Here is a 24,847-nt window from a genome sequence, read left to right as displayed (position 1 = left end):
CTTTGGATTTTCGACTTTTTTTCGGACTTTTTTCACCTAGTCTTCGTTCTTTGGAAGACATGTATAGGATCCATAGTTTCGATACTGGCACATCATTCTTTTATTCTCATTTAGTCTGCTTTTATTATTTTTGGGTAGGTTCAAAATTTTGTTCAGCCAGTTATCTCCATTTACACTATTATAACAATCAACTGTGTTACCTCCGTAGGTTCGGCATTATTGAGCAAATGCAGCGCGTTAGACGGTTTCATTGTATCCACGATTTTTTCATTGTGTTTGGAACGTTCTTTGGTGGTGTTCTTTATTGTTTAGGGTTTGGTTTATGGAGATATATTAGATGCATAATTTTTTTCTTCTGGTCGTTTTTATTTCATGGATTTGACTTTCATTTGTTGTTCCGGAATTTTGCTCGAATCCAGTCATGCTATTTACGCTCTATTTATGATATTATAATGAGTACATGGGCTACTTCTGCCAGTTAACCATTGTCGTGGGAATGCAGGGCGTTACATGGCTTGCTCATCTTTGTGTATTCGTATTTTCAATATTCTTTTGTTGGCTTTTTTGTATATTCGTATTTTGCTGCATGTTTTTTTTTGGTCATATCATTTTCTAATTTATTTATTTTTCTGAATTTTCTATTTCCTGGAATTCCTAATTTCTGTTCCACCCGTTATCTCCATTCGCGCTATTAGAACAATTAAATTGGTAACTTCTGCTTGTTATACATTCTTGTGTAAATGCAGGGTGTTAAACGATTCTCTCTTTTTGGTATTCTTGATGATGGTTGGATGTTTATGGCGCAAAGCCAAGTAGGGCAAAGAGCGCCAAAACAAGTTTTTTTTTTAGAATTCTTTCTTCGCATTTACACCCTTTCATTCTGAACTTTTTTTTTAAGTCTTCGTTTTTTTATAAGACATGTAATCAACACATATTTTTAAAATCGCAAGATCGTACATGGAAAAATTGGATTACTTCCTTTCTTCTCATTCTTCGGTTTTTTCGAAATCCTGTCTGACCAGAAATCTCGACGTACGCTTATATAACGATTCAATGTGGGACGTCAACCACTAATGCACTCTTGTGGAAATGCAGGGCTTCGAACATTCTTTTGTGAGTTTTTTGCTTATTCTTCGCTTCTTGGGGGAGACGCGAAAGGTGCATCTATGTTGTTTCGTCAGACCATTTTTTTAGTTTTATGTGTTCGAAATTCTGTTCAACCGCTATTCTCTATTTACGCAATTATAACGATTACACGTGCTGCTTCCGAGAAGTATGAATTCCTGTGCGAAAGCCGGGCGTTACACTATTTTGTCTTCGTCTCTGGTTTTCCTTCATATTTCCAACGCGGGGTTTTTGTTTATTTCTTCGTTTTTTTTTGGTAGGCAGGTATAAGATGCATATTTTTACTTGGTCAGTTTTTTTTATATTTAATTTTTATATTGTTTTCATTTCTGCGGCTTTCTATTTATATTTCTTCGTTTTCTATTTTCTAGCTCTATTTACCCGGCCTATTATAACGATTAAATGTGCTATTTCTACCTCTAATGCACTCCTGTGGAAATTTCGGATTTAAACGCTCCGCCCATCTTCTCTATTTTTATTCGCATTTCGAACATAGTTTTGTGGGCTTATTTTGTTGAGTGATTTTGTTTTGTTTTATTCAATATTTCGTTTTGTTTTCTTTTGTTTGGGGTCCTATTTTTTTAAATATGCAGCAGCATCACCTGCATATTTTCGATTTCAGCAGAAGATTTTTGCAAACATTTTGTATTTTCACAATTTCATTCGACCAGTTCTCTCTATTTAGCTGTTATAGCAATTAAACTCGTTTCTTCCGGCATTTACGCATTCCTGTGCTAACCCAGGGATGTGCACAATTTTCTCATATTAACTATTTTTTTATTTCTATTTCGACCGTTCTTTTGTAGGGGTTTTTAAGGTGGGTTTCTGGACGAGATGTATAAGACGCATTTTTTTTTATTTTGTCAGATAATGACTCTATTTTTTGTATTTTTGTCGTTCTTCTCAATTCTGTTCGATCACTTTTACCTTCATTTATTCTATTATAGCAATTAAATCTGCCACTTCTGAGAGTCGTGCATTTCTGCGGAAATTCAGGGTGTTACACAGTTTTCCCCGCTTTTCTATTTTTTCTGAGTATTTCCGACGTTCATTTCCTTACGTTTTTGTTTCTTCTTAGTATTGGGACAGAATGTATAAGATGCATAATTTTAAAATGCGACAGATCTTTTTGCAAAAACTTCATCTTTTCTAATACCTTTGGTTTTGGTTGTTGAAAATTCTGTTAGACCAGTTATCCGCTTATCGGCTATTATAAAGATTAAGTATGTTACTTCCGTCAATTATGGATTCTTGTGGAAATGCAGGGCGTTACACGGATCTCTCTTTTACATTTCTCCGTATTGTCCTTTCTTTTCCGGACTCTCCTCTTTACTCTTTGTTTTTTTTTTGCATGAATACTTTTATTTCGACAGGTGATTTTTGTAAATATTTTATTTTTCTATTTCTGGATTCTTTACTTTTTTTAGAATTCTATTGGGGCAGTTATCTCCATTTGCACTATTGTAATAATAAATGTGTTGCTTCCGCAACTGATTATTCCTTGTGGTTCTACAGTGTGTTATTCTGTTTGCTCATTTTCGCTATTTTGTATTCGTATTTCGAACATTCGTTTGCGGGCTTTTTTTTTTGTTTAGTCTACGGTTTTTCGAGTAGATCTATTAGATACATGCATTTTTTATATCTTCGCGTCGTTTTTGCTTTTCTTCTGTTTTGGTTCTTAAATTCCATATGAAGTTCCATCCAGATTTACGTTATTATAACGATAAATGTTAGTTCTGCCAGTTACGCATTCTTGTAGAAATGCAGGGCCTTACACGGTTCTCTCTTCCTCGCTGTTTTTTATTCGTAATTCCACCACTGTTTTCTGGCATTTTTTTGCTTAGCGTTAGTTTTTTGCCAATGCCTATTTTTGATTTCGTCAGTTCATTTTGATAAAAATTTGATTTTTCCGCTTTTTCTATTTTGTTCTTTCTAGAAATGTGTTACCCAGGTAATCTCTATTTACGCTATTCTAACGAGTAACTGTGTTGCTTCCGCCAAAAATTTCTCCTTGTGCTCATGCACAGGTTTACACAGTGTGCTCATTTTTTGCTATACTTTATTTCTATTTCGAACGTTCTTTCGCGGGCTTTTTTGGTAGTGTCTGCGGATTTTGGAGTAGACGTATCAGATCCCCTTTTTGTATCGTCACATTTTTCGCTTTTTCTAATATTTTTTTTCTTTCTGCAGTTCTGCATTCTTGTGGACAAGGCGTTCACGGAAATGCAGGGCGTTCTGTCTTTTGGGCAAAATTTTTTTTGTATTTCTACCATTGTTTTCCAAACTTCTTTGTTCAGTCATCGTTTGTTGGCCGTGGCCTATTTTTTATTTCAACATTTTAGTTTGGAGAAAGTTTCATTTTTTCTGTCTTTTATATTCCATGGTTTTTTCAGAGTCCATCTCCACTTACGCATTTTAATGATTAAGTCTGTTACTCCAACAACCCATTTATTTTGTGGAAATGCAGGGCGTTTCATGGTCTTTGCTCACTTTCGATAGTTTTTATTTGCATTACAAGGGCACTTTCGCCGGTTTTTTCGTTTAGTCTTCAGTTTTCAAAAATTTAAAACAGATATTTTTGTTAGGTCAGACCATTTTTGTAGAATTTTTATTTGTCATATTTCTCTGTTTATTCGAAATTTTGTTTGACCAATCATCTCCATTTACGAAATTATAAGAAATGCCTGTGTTACTTTCGGTAGTTATGCATTATTGCGTGAAAGAAGGTTGTTACACTGTCATGGATGAGGCGGTACTTCGCGAAAAATGGTACGCATTGAAATTGTGGAATTCTTTGTGATTTCACAGTTTTTCCAAAGGACACATGTTCCATCCCCGGCCACGGTGGACGCTGTCCTGATGGAGGCAAAAAGCGAAAACACCCGCGCGTTCGAGATTTTTGCGCATGCTAAGCATTCGTGCAAGCAAAAAAAAAATTACTACTCAAATACTATCTCCCAGTTTTTAAAACCGATCCGTCTACGTTCTGGTGCCACCTCAGCTCGAATAAACAAAAACCCATTGACTGCAATAAAATAATCGAAAGGGTCGTCGACGACAAACTGTACATCGCAAATTAGTTCAATGTACACTTCCATTCAGTTTTTTTTCAAGGTCCCCTCCTGTTTCAACGTGGCAGATATCAACGCAGAATTGATAACATTCGAAGGCGTTTTTACAATGCTCTTGAACATAGATTAAAAATGCTCGTGCGGGCCAGATAACAACCTAATGTTTTTCTGCGCCGCTACGCTGAATCATGAGCTCGCTTTCTTGTTGCTGTTTTTCTTTTATCGTTTATCTTTTCAACTGGCATTGTCCCTTCATACAGGCGTGTCGCTCGTGTTGTAGCTGTGTATTAAAAAGGGGATAACTCATTGCTTCCAAATTGCCGGCCCATATCTGATATAAGCTCTGCTTCTAAGCTAATGGAGCACATAATTGCTAACTACACAGTTGATTTCCTACATAAGGTCAACATTCTTTCCCCCTCCCAGCACTGGTTCCGCAGGGGCTTGTTCTGCACCACTCAATTAATTACCACTATTCATTCCTTTTTTTCTGTGATTGATGCATCAAGGCTAACTGACGTAATATGCCTTGACATAAGTAAACTCTATTTTTCTTGCTCGCTTGTGAAATGGATTATATCATACCTTGAACTCCGCGAACAATTTGTTGATTTAAATTGATTTCACTCTGATACCCTCCCCGTTATTTCCGACATCCCTCAAGGAAGCGTGCACGGCCCGCTGCTGTTCCTTATTTATATTAACAATATTACAAGTTATATAAACCAGGACGTAACAATTCGTCATTTGCAGATGCCTGCTTGCTGTTCAAAAATATTATAAACGTTGATGATCAGATCCCTCTAAACGAAAGTTTCGACGGCGTGCTCACATGGTGCAAGCTGTGGGACATTACACTAAGCCCCCATAAAACAGTGTTCATGCGTATAACCAACAAAAATAACCATCTTGATTAGCAGTACAGAATTAACAACACCACTGTGAGTTTAACAAATATAGCTTTAAATACCTTGGTGTGATGATTACTGCAAACCGGTCCTGGTCGGCTCATGTTGATAGCATTTGCGCTTCCTCTATAAGAAAACTGGTACTCATAAAACAAACTTTAACACTCCCCGCCCAACATCAAATTGTTGGCTTACAATACATTAATCCGAACGCGCCTTGCAGTGGTATGGCACCCACATATAAAAAAAGATCTTGGCAAGCTCAAACAAGTTCAACGGCAAGCTGTTCGGTTAATTTATAACCGTTAGCAAAGACACGATTCCTTTACCACTTTCATGCAGAACATTTTAATTCCAACGCTGGAATTCCGAAGAAGAATCAACCGCTTAAAATTCCTTGCCGATCTTTGGAACCGCAAACTTCGCATTTACCCATCAATATATCTGACCTCTCTTTCTTCACGACCTACCAGGCGATTTACCCTGCTGTTCGCCCGCACAAACACTCATAAATATTCATTTTTCCCGCGAACAATATCTGGCTAGAACAGTCTGCCTTCCACTGTATCCACTTCGCCAAATCTGTACGCATGAATTGATAAGCTTTTTTACGGGTAGAAATTTTTTGTCATTGTCATTCTTTTGTTGGTGTTTTAACATAGATATTGTATAATTACATTCGCCTGATATGCTATGTTTTTATCTTTCCACTCCTCCTTAGATCTAATTCTGGTCTGCAGTATTGTGTAAATAAAGAAATTTCCCGGATGGTCACAATAAATTCCGAGCCCTCCACTGCGGCTCGCCTCATCGCCTAAGTAGCGTCGGCGCGTTAGACCCTCGCAAATAATCAATAAATCAATGAATCAAACAAGCAGGCAAGCAATCAAACAAACAATTCAATGCTCCTATGATTGTACCGGGTGGCATGTAGCCATCATTCATATGTTCTTTTGCCTTTAGCGCTGACATGTAAGAGAATTGGTTTTGAGTTTTTTCTTTAAATAACCGGAATCCAAACAACCAACGTTTTAGGATGTTCGATAGCGGTAGTCCTGCAAGCTTTTAAACCTTTGGCCTCGACACTGAGGCGGGCTGTATGTGGTGGAGGGCTACGAATAAATTTAGGCCGTCTGGATATTTTTAGCCCGCACCGAAACTTCAACATACGGTCGTTTTCTCTTTTCGCCTCCATCAAGAGAAAGAATTTCCGTAGCCGGCGTCCGTCGCCTTAACATCTGGCGTTTCCCAAGCACCCGGTGTTAACGCAAAGGGCTCTACTTAGTCGGTAGTGAAGTGCCCACAGTGCAGCCTTCGCACATACCATCTGGAAGGGCTCGTGGCCAGCGATAGCGAGCTGGAAATACCGAGGCTGCTTCGCGCGCTTGGGCGCATTTGGTGGCCAAAGCTCGCGTGGCAGATAGGTTGTGGGAAATGGAAGTCGTACAGGCATTGTGGGTTACGCCCCGACATGTTCTCAATATCCAAAGGAAAAAATTCCTATTGGTTTAACCTTTCCACTTGAGATCTCTCTATGATGACAAATAGCGCATCATATATTTTCACTAAGCTTCCGTTGAACGTATCGTCATCATAATTAGTCTCTTCATGTGCACTGCAGGACAAAGGGCGCTTCCGAATTGGGAGGACTCATTCGAATACTGCACTAGAGGGGTCAATCTTGTCCTGCTGACGGAATTTTGTTTGTATCCCTAGAAGCCTTCCCTGTACTGCTCGACATATGTCTGGTGTTGCCTCCTCTGGAATACGGAGATGTCATATCTTGAAAGTCTGGACAGCAACCTACACCCGGGAAAAATTTATTTCGTTGTATACATTGCTTGACTAAAACTTGAGGATGTGTGTCTATATCTAGAAGAACGTTTAGCACCCCCATGAAAAACCCTTAGGAAGCCGCACACACTGGGGCTCATAGGTCTCATGAGCAGCATCGAGAGAAAGTTGTTTTTCTGGGCAGACCACAGGCCAAGACTTCTCCCAAAGGTCTTTACGCTTGGTCTTCTTTTACTACGGCAGAATACTACACCAAGGCTGTCAAATACTGTCCTTGTGGGGAACGCTCACGTTCCAATTAGTCCTCGAAGCTAGAAATCTATGCTGCAAGTGTCGAATTATCAACGCGCTGCCCACTTTTCCGCCGTCCTCTGCCACGCAAATATTTAAGCAAACGAGCAATTGAGGAGCATTCTCTATTTACGCCATTCTAACGAGTAGTTGCTTCCGCCAAAACTTTCTACTTGCGCTCATGCACAGGTTTACACGTTTGCTCATTTTTCGCTATACTTTATTTCCATTTCGAACGTTCTTTCGCGGGCTTTTTTGGTTGTGTCTGCGGATTTTGGGGTAGATGTATCAGATCCGCTTTTTGTATTGTCACATTTTTCGCTTTTTCTAATATTTTCTTTCTTTGGATTTTTTGAAATCCCCTTCGAACAGTTATCCCCATTCACGGTGATATAATGATAAAGGTGTTACTTTCTGCAATTCTGCATTCTTGTGGAAATGCAGGGCGTTCACGGAAATGCAGGGCGTTCTGTCTTTTTGGCAATATTGTTTTTTATTTCTACCATTGTTTTTCAAACTTCTTTGTTCAGTCTTCGTTTGTTGGCCGTGGCCTATTTTTTATTTCAACAGTTTATTTTAGAGAAAGTTTCGTTTTTTTTGTCTTTTTTATTCCATGGTTTTTTCAGAGTCCGTCTCCACTTACGCATTTTAATGATTAAGTCTGCTACTCCCACAACCCATTTAGTTTGTGGAAATGCAGGGCGTTTCACGGTCTTTGCCGTTTAGTGTTCAGTTTTCAAAAATTTAAAACAGATATTTTTGTTAGGTCAGACCATTTTTGTAGAATTTTTATTTGTCATATTTCTCTGTTTATTCGAAATTTTGTTTGACCAATCATCTCCATTTACGAAATTATAAGAAATGCCTGTGTTACTTTCGGTAGTTATGCATTATTGCGTGAAAGAAGGTTGTTACACTGTCATGGATGAGGCGGTACTTCGCGAAAAATGGTACGCATTGAAATTGTGGAATTCTTTGTGATTTCACTGTTTTTCCAAAGGACACAGGTTTCATCCCCGGCCACGGTGTACGCTGTCCTGATGGAGGCAAAAAGCGGAAACACCCGTGCGTTCGAGATTTTTGCGCATGTTAAGCATTCGTGCAAGCAAAAAAAAATTACTACTCAAATACTATCTCCCAGTTTTTAAAACCGATCCGTCTACCTTCTGGAGCCACTTCAGCTCGAATAAACAAAAACCCATTGACTGGATTAAAATAATCGAAAGGGTCGTCGACGACAAACTGTACATCGCAAATTAGTTCAATGTACACTCCAATTCAGTTTTTTTCGAGGTCCCCTGCTGTTTCCACGTGGCAGATGTCAACGCAGAATTGATAACATTCGAAGGCGTTTTTTCAATGCTCCTGAACTTAGATTCAAAATGCTCGTGCGGGCCAGATAACAACCTAATGTTTTTCTGCACCGCTACGCTGAATCATGAGCTCGCTTTCTTTTCGTTTATCGTTTATTCCGTTTATTTCGTTTATTTCGTTTATCGTTTTGGTTTATCGTTTATCTTTTCAAATGGCATTGTCCCTTCATACAGGCGTGTCACTCGTGTTGTAGCTGTGTATTAAAAAGGGGATAACTCATTGCTTCCAAATTGCCGGCCCATATCTGATATAAGCTCTGCTTCTAAGCTGATGGAGAACATAATTGCTAACTACACAGTTGATTTCCTGCATAAGGTCAACATTCTTTCCCCCTCCCAGCACTGGTTCCGCAGGGGCTTGTTCTGCACCACTCAATTAATTACCACTATTCATTCCTTTTTTTCTGTGATTGATGCATCAAGGCTAACTGACGTAATATGCCTTGACATAAGTAAACTCTATTTTTCTTGCTCGCTTGTGAAATGGATTATATCATACCTTGAACTCCGCGAATAATTTGTTGATTTAAATTGATTTCACTCTGATACCCTCTCCGTTTTTTCCCACATCCCTCAAGGAAGCGTGCGCGGCCCGCTGCTGTTTCTTATTTATATTAACGATATTACAACTTATATAAACCAGGACGTAACAATTCGTCATTTGCAGATGACTTCTTGCTGTTCAAAAATATTATGAACGTTTATGATCAGATCACTCTAAACGAAAGTTTCGACGGCGTGCTCACATGGTGCAAGCTGTGGGACATGACACTAAGCCCCCATAAAACAGTGTTCATGCGTATAACCAACAAAAATAACCATCTTGATTAGCAGTACAGAATTAACAACACCACTGTGAGTTTAACAAATATAGCTTTAAATACCTTGGTGTGATGATTACTGCAAACCGGTCCTGGTCGGCTCATGTTGATAGCATTTGCGCTTCCTCTATAAGAAAACTGGTACTCATAAAACAAACTTAAACACTCCCCGCCCAACATCAAATTGTTGGCTTACAATACATTAATCCGAACGCGCCTTGCAGTGGTATGGCACCCGCATATAAAAAAAGATCTTGGCAAGGTCAAACAAGTTCAACGGCAAGCTGTTCGGTTAATTTATAACCGTTAGCAAAGACACGATTCCTTTACCACTTTCATGCAGAACATTTTAATTCCAACGCTGGAATTCCGAAGAAGAATCAACCGCTTAAAATTCCTTGCCGATCTTTGGAACCGCAAACTTCGCATTTACCCATCAATATATCTGACCTCTCTTTCTTCACGACCTACCAGGCGATTTACCCTGCTGTTCGCCCGCACAAACACTCATAAATATTCATTTTTCCCGCGAACAATATCTGGCTAGAACAGTCTGCCTGCCACTGTTTTCACTTTGCCAAATCTGTACGCATGAATTGATAAGCTTTTTTACGGGTATAAATTTTTTGTCATTGTCATTCTTTTGTTGGTGTTTTAACATAGATATTGTATAATTACATTCGCCTGATATGCTATGTCTTTATCTTTCCACTCCTCCTTAGGACTAATTCTGGTCTGCAGTATTGTGTAAATAAAGAAATTTCCCGGGTGGTCACAATAAATTCCGAGCCCTCCACTGCGGCTCGCCTCATCGCCTAAGTAGCGTCGGCGCGTTAGACCCTCGCAAATAATCAATAAATCAATGAATCAAACAAGCAGGCAAGCAATCAAACAAACAATTCAATGCTCCTATGATTGTACCGGGTGGCATGTAGCCATCATTCATATGTTCTTTTGCCTTTAGCGCTGACATGTAGGAGAATTGGTTTTGAGTTTTTTCTTTAAATAACCGGAATCCAAACAACCAACGTTTTAGGATGTTCGATAGCGGTAGTCCTGCAAGCTTTTAAACCTTTGGCCTCGACACTGAGGCGGGCTGTATGTGGTGGAGGGCTACGAATAAATTTAGGCCGTCTGGATATTTTTAGCCCGCACCGAAACTTCAACATACGGTCGTTTTCTCTTTTCGCCTCCATCAAGAGAAAGAATTTCCGAAGCCGGCGTCCGTCGCCTTAACATCTGGCGTTTCCCAAGCACCCGGTGTTAACGCAAAGGGCTCTACTTAGTCGGTAGTGAAGTGCCCACAGTGCAGCCTTCGCACATACCATCTGGAAGGGCTCGTGGCCAGCGATAGCGAGCTGGAAATACCGAGGCTGCTTCGCGCGCTTGGGCGCATTTGGTGGCCAAAGCTCGCGTGGCAGATAGGTTGTGGGAAATGGAAGTCGTACAGGCATTGTGGGTTACGCCCCGACATGTTCTCAATATCCAAAGGAAAAAATTCCTATTGGTTTAACCTTTCCACTTGAGATCTCTCTATGATGACAAATAGCGCATCATATATTTTCACTAAGCTTCCGTTGAACGTATCGTCATCATAATTAGTCTCTTCATGTGCACTGCAGGACAAAGGGCGCTTCCGAATTGGGAGGACTCATTCGAATACTGCACTAGAGGGGTCAATCTTGTCCTGCTGACGGAATTTTGTTTGTATCCCTAGAAGCCTTCCCTGTACTGCTCGACATATGTCTGGTGTTGCCTCCTCTGGAATACGGAGATGTCATATCTTGAAAGTCTGGACAGCAACCTACACCCGGGAAAAATTTATTTCGTTGTATACATTGCTTGACTAAAACTTGAGGATGTGTGTCTATATCTAGAAGAACGTTTAGCACCCCCATGAAAAACCCTTAGGAAGCCGCACACACTGGGGCTCATAGGTCTCATGAGCAGCATCGAGAGAAAGTTGTTTTTCTGGGCAGACCACAGGCCAAGACTTCTCCCAAAGGTCTTTACGCTTGGTCTTCTTTTACTACGGCAGAATACTACACCAAGGCTGTCAAATACTGTCCTTGTGGGGAACGCTCACGTTCCAATTAGTCCTCGAAGCTAGAAATCTATGCTGCAAGTGTCGAATTATCAACGCGCTGCCCACTTTTCCGCCGTCCTCTGCCACGCAAATATTTAAGCAAACGAGCAATTGAGGAGCATTCTCTATTTACGCCATTCTAACGAGTAGTTGCTTCCGCCAAAACTTTCTACTTGCGCTCATGCACAGGTTTACACGTTTGCTCATTTTTCGCTATACTTTATTTCCATTTCGAACGTTCTTTCGCGGGCTTTTTTGGTTGTGTCTGCGGATTTTGGGGTAGATGTATCAGATCCGCTTTTTGTATTGTCACATTTTTCGCTTTTTCTAATATTTTCTTTCTTTGGATTTTTTGAAATCCCCTTCGAACAGTTATCCCCATTCACGGTGATATAATGATAAAGGTGTTACTTTCTGCAATTCTGCATTCTTGTGGAAATGCAGGGCGTTCACGGAAATGCAGGGCGTTCTGTCTTTTTGGCAATATTGTTTTTTATTTCTACCATTGTTTTTCAAACTTCTTTGTTCAGTCTTCGTTTGTTGGCCGTGGCCTATTTTTTATTTCAACAGTTTATTTTAGAGAAAGTTTCGTTTTTTTTGTCTTTTTTATTCCATGGTTTTTTCAGAGTCCGTCTCCACTTACGCATTTTAATGATTAAGTCTGCTACTCCCACAACCCATTTAGTTTGTGGAAATGCAGGGCGTTTCACGGTCTTTGCCGTTTAGTGTTCAGTTTTCAAAAATTTAAAACAGATATTTTTGTTAGGTCAGACCATTTTTGTAGAATTTTTATTTGTCATATTTCTCTGTTTATTCGAAATTTTGTTTGACCAATCATCTCCATTTACGAAATTATAAGAAATGCCTGTGTTACTTTCGGTAGTTATGCATTATTGCGTGAAAGAAGGTTGTTACACTGTCATGGATGAGGCGGTACTTCGCGAAAAATGGTACGCATTGAAATTGTGGAATTCTTTGTGATTTCACTGTTTTTCCAAAGGACACAGGTTTCATCCCCGGCCACGGTGTACGCTGTCCTGATGGAGGCAAAAAGCGGAAACACCCGTGCGTTCGAGATTTTTGCGCATGTTAAGCATTCGTGCAAGCAAAAAAAAATTACTACTCAAATACTATCTCCCAGTTTTTAAAACCGATCCGTCTACCTTCTGGAGCCACTTCAGCTCGAATAAACAAAAACCCATTGACTGGATTAAAATAATCGAAAGGGTCGTCGACGACAAACTGTACATCGCAAATTAGTTCAATGTACACTCCAATTCAGTTTTTTTCGAGGTCCCCTGCTGTTTCCACGTGGCAGATGTCAACGCAGAATTGATAACATTCGAAGGCGTTTTTTCAATGCTCCTGAACTTAGATTCAAAATGCTCGTGCGGGCCAGATAACAACCTAATGTTTTTCTGCACCGCTACGCTGAATCATGAGCTCGCTTTCTTTTCGTTTATCGTTTATTCCGTTTATTTCGTTTATTTCGTTTATCGTTTTGGTTTATCGTTTATCTTTTCAAATGGCATTGTCCCTTCATACAGGCGTGTCACTCGTGTTGTAGCTGTGTATTAAAAAGGGGATAACTCATTGCTTCCAAATTGCCGGCCCATATCTGATATAAGCTCTGCTTCTAAGCTGATGGAGAACATAATTGCTAACTACACAGTTGATTTCCTGCATAAGGTCAACATTCTTTCCCCCTCCCAGCACTGGTTCCGCAGGGGCTTGTTCTGCACCACTCAATTAATTACCACTATTCATTCCTTTTTTTCTGTGATTGATGCATCAAGGCTAACTGACGTAATATGCCTTGACATAAGTAAACTCTATTTTTCTTGCTCGCTTGTGAAATGGATTATATCATACCTTGAACTCCGCGAATAATTTGTTGATTTAAATTGATTTCACTCTGATACCCTCTCCGTTTTTTCCCACATCCCTCAAGGAAGCGTGCGCGGCCCGCTGCTGTTTCTTATTTATATTAACGATATTACAACTTATATAAACCAGGACGTAACAATTCGTCATTTGCAGATGACTTCTTGCTGTTCAAAAATATTATGAACGTTTATGATCAGATCACTCTAAACGAAAGTTTCGACGGCGTGCTCACATGGTGCAAGCTGTGGGACATGACACTAAGCCCCCATAAAACAGTGTTCATGCGTATAACCAACAAAAATAACCATCTTGATTAGCAGTACAGAATTAACAACACCACTGTGAGTTTAACAAATATAGCTTTAAATACCTTGGTGTGATGATTACTGCAAACCGGTCCTGGTCGGCTCATGTTGATAGCATTTGCGCTTCCTCTATAAGAAAACTGGTACTCATAAAACAAACTTAAACACTCCCCGCCCAACATCAAATTGTTGGCTTACAATACATTAATCCGAACGCGCCTTGCAGTGGTATGGCACCCGCATATAAAAAAAGATCTTGGCAAGGTCAAACAAGTTCAACGGCAAGCTGTTCGGTTAATTTATAACCGTTAGCAAAGACACGATTCCTTTACCACTTTCATGCAGAACATTTTAATTCCAACGCTGGAATTCCGAAGAAGAATCAACCGCTTAAAATTCCTTGCCGATCTTTGGAACCGCAAACTTCGCATTTACCCATCAATATATCTGACCTCTCTTTCTTCACGACCTACCAGGCGATTTACCCTGCTGTTCGCCCGCACAAACACTCATAAATATTCATTTTTCCCGCGAACAATATCTGGCTAGAACAGTCTGCCTGCCACTGTTTTCACTTTGCCAAATCTGTACGCATGAATTGATAAGCTTTTTTACGGGTATAAATTTTTTGTCATTGTCATTCTTTTGTTGGTGTTTTAACATAGATATTGTATAATTACATTCGCCTGATATGCTATGTCTTTATCTTTCCACTCCTCCTTAGGACTAATTCTGGTCTGCAGTATTGTGTAAATAAAGAAATTTCCCGGGTGGTCACAATAAATTCCGAGCCTTCCACTGCGGCTCGCCTCATCGCCTAAGTATCGTCGGCGCGTTAAACCCTTGCAAATAATCAATATCAATGAATCAAACAAGCAGGCAAGCAATCAAACAAACAATTCAAAGCTCCTATGATTGTACCGGGTGGCATGTAGCCATCATTGATATGTTCTTTTGCCTTTAGCCCTGACATGTAAGAGAATTGGTTTTGAGTTGTCTTTAAATAACCGGAATCCAAACAACAAACGTTTTAGGATGTTCGATAGCGGTAGTCCTGCAAGCTTTTAAACCTTTGGCCTCGACACTGAGGCGGGCTGTATGTGGTGAAGGGCTACGAATAAATTTAGGTCGTCTGGATATTTTTAGCCTGCACCGAAACTTCAACATACGGTCGTTTTCTCTTTTCGCCTCCATCAAGAGAAAGAATTTCCGAAGCCGGCGTCTGTCGCCTTAACATCTGGCGTTTCCCAAGCACCCGGTGTTTACGCAAAGGGCTCTACTTAGTCGGTAGTGAAGTTCCCACAGTGCAGCCTTCACACATACCATCTGGAAGAGCTCGTGGCCAGCGATAGCGAGCTGGAAATCCCGAGGCTGCTTCGCGCGCTTGGGCGCATTTGGTGGCCAAAGCTCGCGTGGCAGATAGGTTGTGGGAAATGAAAGTCGTACAGGCCCTATGGGTTACGCCCCGACATGTTCTCAATATCCAAAGGAAAAAATTCCTATTGGTTTAACCTTTCCACTTCAGATCTCTCTATGATGACAAATAGCGCATCATATATTTTCCCTAACCTTCCGTTGAACGTATCGTCATCATAATTAGTCTCTTCATGTGCACTGCAGGACAAAGGGCGCTTCCGAATTCGGAAGATTCAGTCGAATACTGTACTAGAGGGGTCAATCTTGTCCTGCTGACGTAATTTTGTTTGTGTCCCTAGAAGCCTTCCCAGTACTGCTCGACATATGTCTGGTGTTGCCTCCTCTGGAATACGGAGATGTCATATCTTGAAAGTCTGGACAGCAACCTACACCCGGGAAAAATTTCTTTCGTTGTATACATTGCTTGACTAAAACTCGAGGATGTGTGTCTATATCTAGAAGAACGTTTAGCACCCCCATGAAAAACCCTTAGGAAGCCGCACACTCTGGGGCTCATAGGTCTCATGAGCAGCATCGATAGAAAGTTGTTTTTCTGGGCAGACCACAGGCCAAGACTTCTCCCAAAGGGTTTACGCTTGGTCTTCTTTTACTATGGCAGAATACTACACCAAGGCTGTCAAATACTGTCCTTGTGGTGAACGCTCACGTTCCAATTAGTCCTCGAAGCTAGAAATATATGCTGCAAGTGTCGAATTATCAACGCGCTGCCCACTTTTCCACCGTCCTCTGCCACGCAAATATTTAAGCAAACGAGCAATTGAGGAGCATTCGAGTGACGACGTACGACACGCCAGCCGCTAACGATGTAAGCTATCACCCAACAAGCTTCATTTACGTTGTTAACCCTCGTCAATTTTCAGAACTTATCTTTGCTGTTCCACTGTTTCTGCAGATGTAGGAAGCAGGGACAGGCGCTACTTGCCCGAAGATTTTTGTTCTGGAGAGAGCCCCGAGACATCAGCAGGAGTGGCCGTCGCATTCTAGACACTTCACCTCACAGCCTCGGACATTGTGGATGGGTTCCCATTGTGGCTGTTTGTGTTTTGGCCATTCAGTGTGTAATACGCTCCAAATGCGGAGCGCACCTTCTTGCTTCTGGAAACGTTACTTCGGCTCCAGCCCAGTGCCCTGGTCCCTACAGTTCTGAACACTGCCACCATTACGAAGCAGTCAGCTGAAACGTGTTTGTTTTTAATAGTAAGTTATGCTTTTTTTTTAAACCTTACTAGTGCAACCTGCGTTTTAGGGTTACCACTACTAACAATTAAACGCAGTGGGAATGTTTCATGCTGTTTCCTATAGTCCCACCAATATATATCTTTTGGAGAGTTTTTGTGCCAGGGTCTTTTTTATCTTATTTGTGTTGATGGGTTTGGGTTCCCGCCTGTGCACTATGCCAGCGCGCAGAGGTTTACGGGTACCCAGTTCCGGCGCCAAAGACGTCCCTACAACCTGATGAGCGCTTCGCAGTCGCGCACATTGAAATTGACCTCGTCGGTAACTTGCCCCCATGCCAAGGCTACCGCTATCTACTTACTTGTGCGGACAGATTCACATGCTCACCTGAAGCAAACACCGTTACCCGACATCTCCGCACCCACGGTAGCGTCAGCAATCGTGTCGACGTGGGTAGCGCAATTCAAATGCCCATCATCCACCGCCACCGACCGCGGGCGGCAGTTCGGATCTACCTTGTTCGCAGAGCTCCTTCACCTCCCAGGCACGAGTCGTTTGTGTACTGCAGCGTACCGGCCACAAACAAAAGGTCTCGTCAGTGCTTTCACCGGCAACTTAAGGCCGCGCTCACAGCACACGACTGCCCAACACAGTGGGTCCCGCGTTTGCCCCTCACAGTTCTGGGCATACGCACCGCCTTTAAGACTGGCCTCACGTGTTCTTCGACTGAACACGTCGTTATGGCACCCAGATGCGACTAGCAGCTGGCCTGTTCGAGGTACCGTCACAGGCAACTTCCGCCGCGGACTACGTGAAATCTCTACGATTGATCCTAGCTGAACTTCGACCGCAGCCTACACTTGAACGAAAAACCCGAACAGCTTATGTGCTTCCGGACATTTAACAGGCAACACATGTGCTTATGCTGCACAAACCCGTGTGCCGCCCTTTGCAACCACACTACGTTGGCCCTTAGCCTGTGGTCGAGCGGTACTCGTCACCGTACGTCATCGACATCAAGGGCTCTCACGACACCATAGCCCTTGAGCGCCGGAAGCCGGCATACATCACCACCGCCAACATCAACCCTACCAGTCTCCCTACCGTGGCTGCACAACACTGCGACCTCACGTACGCTAGATTGATCAGAGCGTCGCACCAGCTCCTCTGTTGGGGGGGGGGCAGTTTTGTAGCGGCAAGTTAAGTGTCAGCGGCAGCAGCGTGACGTAGGCGAACGAGCGCGCTCACACTCCAGATGGCTCGCGCGCCCCTGGCATTAGTAGATGGAGACCTTACTGCGTTCGTAATAAAACCGGCTTTGCTACGTGGTCTGGTCCTCTCCTTAACGCCTATACCAAAAGAATGCCGAGCACTCCTGACCACGTGACTCAGGGCGACCGCTGAACTTCCTCGGCTCGCGCAATGGCGTTAGCAAAAAATTAAAAATGGGGAATACCCCGAGGAACGCCTCGCCTTGCCTTGCAACCAACAACGCCACAGCTGGCGCAACACATGCTAGACTACCCACAAAATTTCGACACGACTCCGGGAACGCCGCGCATGCGTCGCGCACGCAAGCGCCGCCTCTGCACCCCAGGTGTCATCAAGTGTAACCGCTGTAAAGGCGGGAACGGGCGAAGAGGAGACAGAGACTGGAGGCCGCCGTTCCCAGCTGCTACTTGTTTCTCACTTCCACATTCTTCGCCCCCCCCCCCCCCCCCCCCAGGAAGATGCCGGCCCAATCCACGAACCCCCTGTTCGACATTCTCCCCCTGCAGGAAGATGCAGGCCTTATCTCAGAAGTAATGTCCAGCCCCTGTCTCAATGAGTACCCATCTTGCAAGTCCGTTTCCGTCACATCGTCGTTGTCTCAGAAGAGCTTGGCTAGATTTTCAGGGTCCTTCTTCGCCAACCCTTCCTGAGACCAAGTTGTATGAACGAAGGTTTAGGTCCTCGTTGAAGAGCTCCGTGTACTGCTTTTGTCCTTGTATTTGGGGTAGATGCAACAGCGGACATTTCTTGCAGCCTGGTACAGCCTTTTCTTTCGAGCCGTTTCTTTCCTTTCCTTTTTTTCACTTTTATCATGGACATATCCAGCAAGCCAACCACGGACAATGCAGTAGCGGAGCCATCTCGCAATACCATCGCTGAAGCGCTGCCTAATATTAAACCGGAAAGCGTGTTCCAACTTCCCAAGCCTCACCTTTGCGCCATATTTACACGAACGGAAGGCGACACTAACATAGGATGAATGAGGTGTGTCGGATAGGAGTCGAGACGACATCCCCCTACAGTCATGGATATCACCCATACTGCACACCCCAGACAATGTGAGAGTTTCCGCAACCGGGGAAAGAGTTGACACGGCTCAGCCAAAGGGAGGATTTGGCAAACAATGCGGGCTCCCAGTTTCAGTTTTGTTTTATTATTCAGTTTATTATTCATTGCAAAAAAGTAGTACAGTAATAGTGTTATACAGACCATGGTCAAAAGTTAAAAACCGCCACTAAGAAGAGACCGCACCGGGAATCCTCTGTCGAGACTCTACTCACATGGTCAGAACCCCCAGCTACATTCCATCATCCCCCTCTTATCCCTCAATTCCATCCAACCGACCCTTTCTCTCATATGACATAGCACGCGCATTTAAGCTGTGCGCCTCGAAATAGCCGCACTACGAGCTGAGAATGCCGCCCTCAAAAAGACCAACCAGTTACGAATTAAGCAGCGAGGGAAGCCCCCGCCCAAGCGGAGTGCACCAAACCCACGCAATTGGAAGGGTCATCTCTCCCCCGAGTTCTCCTCAGAGGAGCGCCTTCAGGGTTTAGAAAGGGTGGTAGCGGAGCAAAAGCTTGAAACACCCAAACAGTACAAAGCATCCTGAGGGCCCAAGCCTAAATGCAGGCCCGATTTGAGAACATGACTTGGGAAATGTGGTCAAGTGTCAGAGACCTGGCGGCACAAATAAACCCCAAAACGTACCAATTAATTGTGTCACCGATGAAGGCCGCTAAGCAACTCGTGATCTGGCAGTGGAACTGTCGGGGCTTCGCTCGGAAACGAGCGGAGCTGAAGCCACTGCCAGAAGAGGTAGAAAATCCCCCGGACATAATTTCGCTGCAGGAACCCGGAAAGAGTGTCAGATTTCTAGGTTATCAGTCCTTGCAAAAACAACACGACACTGCAGTGCTAGTACTGGACACTTCAGGGCTAAACTTTAACCGAAACAAACGTACGGCCGAACAGGTCACTATTTTAGTGAACATTTACAGTAGCCCCAAGCAAAACACACATAATTTGCGATCACTGATCCTAGCCGCTAAACAAACCGCTTGACCCTCACTCCTCATAATTACTGGAGGCTAACACTCCACACGGCATGGGGTTATCCTAGGGACAACAAAAAATTCCCCGCATTTCCCCGAGGGGAAGAATGTGAAAGTGCGAATGCACGAGTTGAATTTGCGCGGTTCGGTAATGTTCGCGAAAGAGAGATTACACACACACACACAACTACAAAGAAAGAAAGATGCATTTATTCACAGACACCTATTTGTGTTGTCGTTGTACCTGATTGCTAGAGCGGATCTCAGCTTTGAAATTTCGTGTCAGTACTCCTTTAGGCAGGTGCATTAGCCCTTCTCACGCCCGATTCTTGGCCAATCCCCCACGTGGGTATGTGCCATGTCAGCGGCCAGGCTGCGCGCGCCCATCTCCCCCCGTTGCCAAGGAAGACGAGGAGATTCCTGGCCAATCCCCCACGTGGGTATGTGCTATGTCAGCGGCCAGGCTGCGCGCGCCCATCTCCCCCCGTTGCCAAGGAAGACGAGGAGATTCCTGGCCAATCCCCCACGTGGGTATGTGCCATGTCAGCGGCCAGGCTGCGCGCGCCCATCTCCACGTGCGCGGACATCGCCGGTGGACGCAGGTTCAGGGTCGCTTAAGAAGTGCATTGAACTTAAAAGGGCAGGCTGCTCTGGGATGTTAATCAATCTCAGAAGCCCACGCTGGAAGCTCGACCGGATCTACCAACTAGGGAGGGAACGAGGTTACAACGTTACACCACCCCGGACCTTACCCTTACCTACAGAGTGGGCCATAAAAAATGGCATAGGCTAGACTACACCCTCGGAAGTGATCATTACATAATACAGCTACACACGACACTCAAACCCACCGCACCACCCCAGCGCATGCAGATTGTCATCGCAGACTGGAACGCTTTCTGGGAGGCACGACAAGCGGGGGCCTGCCTTCCTACCGAACGCTTGACCTAGCTTAATGGACGGAGCAGCTCCGGAAGGATGTAGAGAATCACCAACAAAAATTAGATCCCGAAATACCGATGTCACACGTCGACTCTAAATTGCAGCATATGTGGGAAGCTCTCAAAGGCCTTAAAAGACGATGGCGCACGCAAAAGCATAACAGGCCCCTAAGAAAGCGAACAGCCACCCTAGCCAAGCAAATCGAATGTTATGCATTTAAACTAATGAGATCAGGATGCGAAACGCTGTGCGATCAGCTGCAGGGTGCTATGAGCATGAAGAGGACTTGGTTCCTTCTAAGACACCTACTCGATCCATCACGTTCTAAAACGGAGCAGGCGAACCAAATTACCCGACTTACCAGAGAGCTTGCGACCGATCCGTACCAGGCAATTCGAGACCTCATCAATAGATATGTATCAGATGGGGAACAGCAACAGCACCCGGACTACTCTGGGCCGCCTAACCCCTCCTTGGACGAGGATATCAGAGAGGCAGAGGTCAGGGGAGCGCTGCAGGACGTGCGCACGTCTTCTGCCCCAGGGCAAGACCGAGTCATAAATAAGATGCTCAGGGACCTCGACGATGGCTCGATTTCTTACCTCACCAAGTTCTTTTACAAACATTGGAGATAGGGCACTCTTCCTCGAGAGTTCCGTCATACGAATGTTACCTTCATCTCTAAGCCCGGAAAAGAACTTTCGACAGAAAATCTCAGGCCGATATCGCTAATTTCGTGTATAGGAAAAAATAATGGAACGAATAATCATGGCACGAATAATCAGACTAATAGAATAAAACGAATTCTTGTCGCCCAACATGTATGGCTTCAGGGCAGGGTTTGCGACAAGCGATGTCTACCTGAGGCTATGATGGGATTTGCTCAAGGACCCTCCCTCACATGACTAGCGGCATTCTAGCCTTGGACCTGACAAAAGCATTCGATAAGGTATCTCACTCAGCCATCCCGGCAGGCGTAGAGCGCACGGGGCCGGGCATACGGGCGCAAACTATGTTCGCGTCTTCCTATCACACAGAACAGCCAGGCTGACTATTGGTGACTTCAATCTCCTGAAATACAGCTACCGTCATGCGGCACACCACAGTGGTCGGTCATATCCCCCTATTGTTTAATCTAGCAGTGCCACACATAGCCGCAGTGCCCGTTCTCCAATACAGCATGTTTGCAGACAATATAACCCTATCGGTCACTCTAGGAAGTGATGTATACATAGAAGAAACCCTTCAAGCTGGCGCTACAGCCGTCGTATAAGGAGCCCGAGCGGCGGGCCTGCAGTGCTCTCCCGCCAAATCAGAGATTCTTGTCTTCCCAGAAAAAATATCTGGACTTTGCGAGAGGCTTCCGTCCATGTCTTAGTGGACGGGAAGCCTGTTTTCGCGGGTCACGATCCTCAAAATTCTACGACTTATGCTACAGAGTAATCGGCGCAATACGGAGCTAATCATAAAGTTCTAGGCGCAAGTTACCCAAATAATTGGCCTGCTCCGTAGTATCGTTGCCCGAAGGCACGGCCTGAAAGAGCAAGACCGCTTGAGACTCATACAAGCTTTTATCAGCCGACTCAAATATACTCTTCCCTGTGTTCCCCTCAGCCACAGTGAAATGACGAAAGTAGACGGTCTTATCCTCAAAGCATACCGAGCCGCCTCGCAGTTACCACCGAACGCATCCTCTGCCAGAGTAGAGGCAACAGGGGTATACAATACGGCAGCAGAACGCATTGAAGGCCACCGCACTGACCAAGTCAAACGGTTAGCGCGCTGCTCCGCGGACAGACTCCTCTTGCAGAGACTCGGGATCGGCCCAGCTCAAAGCCCTGAGTAAGTGCGCTGCATGAAATCATCAGTCAGAAATCATATCATCGTCTTACCGATTCCCCAAAACATGCACCCAAAATTTCATACTGAACGGCGGATTCATCGAGCCACGACACTAGATAAAAAATTTCCCCCTTCCCGAGCGACCCTCTATGTCGATGCCGCAGAATATCGGCATAAAGATGCATTCGCCATTGCTGTAATTCACTCCACGCCATCTCATCCTCTTGCAACCCTCATTCTTCACATCCGCCACCCGCATGTCGCGGAGGAGGCGGCAATCGCGCTGGCATTACTCAAAGGCCCACCCCTGAAATTGTATTCTCGTATTCGAAAACGGCCGTTCAAAACTTTCCCAAAGGGCTCATTTCCGCCCCGGCACAAAAAATTCTTTGTCTCAATTCCCCATCCGACACGGTCGAACTCCAATGGTTCCCCGCTCACACGGGCATTGAAGGGATAGAGACGGCCCTCGCGGCAACCCGCGCGCTTATCACCTGGGCGTGCGATATGAACTCTTCCCTCCATGGAGCCAGATCGACCAGGGACAGTCTCCTCACATTATTAGAGGTCACACAGCATTACCCCCTCTCCCGCCGCAAGCTTCCCCCCGAACACTCATCCCTAACTGTGGAGGAGGACGCCATGTCGACTCTTCCCTCTACCCATCCTCACTCGGCCCCAGCTGCACTGAAAGCGCCACGGTCCAGACCGCTGTTCAAGCCGCTGCGTGTGCGCAGTCGCAACGCTCTTGGTATTTAACCGATATTCTATGAATATGTCAATTCCCTATGCCCCGCAGTTTAATCATGGAGTTCCAACAATGTTCCAAGGCTTTCTTGCTTGCGGTCAATACGCAGCGTTTATCAACATTACGTTGTGTTTTGTTTCCTCGTAGAAGGGAAATAAAGATGTAGTCAAGTTGTGCTTTGGATTTCACGAAAAAATTAATGTCTTAAAGGGACACTGAAATGATTTGTAAACAATGCGGGATTACGAGCGCAAATTGTAGTCCGGAGTCCCTGGGCCCTGTTTCGACCACTCTGTGCGCGTTTACGCGAATTTATTTAGTAGAAAAATCAATTAGAAAATGCTGTCCTCCTCTCTGCACTCAAGCCCATTTTCTGTGGCGTTTTCGTGTGACGTCAGCAGGAGAGGAGCTGGCAATTGGCTGCGCTACTGCACGGCTCGCCGACCTTCCGTGACCGAGTCAGTCGACCCACCGTTTAGTCCGCCGGCCGCCGACGGGTCGTCGCAATTCGCTCGATCAGTTGAAACTAAGCCACAACACGTTTGGGAATGGAAGAATGCGCCTTTCTTTACTTCGTTAGTTTGTACACTGTATCTAGCTCCAAGTCAAGGTCACTTCGCACAAGCGCTGCTCAAGCGCACATGCGACGCTTCGCTGACTGGTACGCCAGTAGGAAAATATAAGGCCTCTTGAAGGGGGAGAAGAGTGAGCGAAGCCAATATAGGTACTAAGGAAATAAAATCAACTGATATTTTTACCGTACAGCGTAAAACTAGGGTGCGGGAAGCACTTTTTTGCGCTGGGCGAACAAGCACAGCGGTCAGCAGCACGACTACACATCGGAGAACGCTTTGCGTCTACGAAATGCAATTGCTAGACGTGAGCTACTGTCGAAACTCGGGGGACGCTTACTGCAGGAGCGCAATACAACAAATAGTTACCTAAGCTGCTTGAAATCCCAAAATAAATAAAAGTGTAAACTGGTTATACATTATATACCTTATATTTCCAATTCTGCCAGCGGACCCCCGTGGCCTAGTGGTCTGGGGCGCTGGGTATGTCATCGCTTGTGTTTTGCCAGTCACAGGTTCGAATCCCCGCGGGTACATGCTTTTTTTATGAGTTGACTTTTTCGTTTTTCGCCGATGTTTTCTATACTGAGTTCACCTTTTTTGGGCCGCAACGTTCATTGCTCCACGAACTAGTCCACAGAACTCGCGCAGGCTGGCGCGCTAGCGAGTTCTCGTTGGCGTGCGGTTGCCATAAGCACCGACTGCTTGCGGGCAATGGGCACAGGCCAGAATCAACAGACCCTTGGCCTGGTGCGAACACGTTTTTTACAATACTGGCATGAGCGAGGCAAGCTCCAAATATGGGGGAAAAGCGCATGCATTTGAGCGTCTGCGGGGACGCGGAGGGAGTTCATGCACTGCGTAGGCCTCAGATAGTGAATGCTACGATTCCAAGCCGTCCTGGGAGGCTTATCTTATGCATTTTACAGCCGAAAACATGGCAGAAGCGCGGTACTACGATAACTGGGATATTGAGAATTCCGATCCAACGACGCCATCGAATGTCAAATATGTTTTACAGAACCGAAACCGAAACCGAAACTCTTTTGATTGTTAACCTTGGGCATCGTCCAATCACGGTGCCCCCTCCTCCCAACGTCACAGCTTAGTTTGTGCGGCCGCCGCAAACCGCGCATCATAGTT

This window comes from Haemaphysalis longicornis, unplaced genomic scaffold (assembly GCF_048455015.1).
Source record: "Haemaphysalis longicornis isolate Haplotype H1 unplaced genomic scaffold, Haemaphysalis longicornis Haplotype H1 scaffold_12, whole genome shotgun sequence".
NCBI lineage: Eukaryota > Metazoa > Arthropoda > Arachnida > Ixodida > Ixodidae > Haemaphysalis > Haemaphysalis longicornis.
This window is presented reverse-complemented; position numbering follows the sequence as displayed.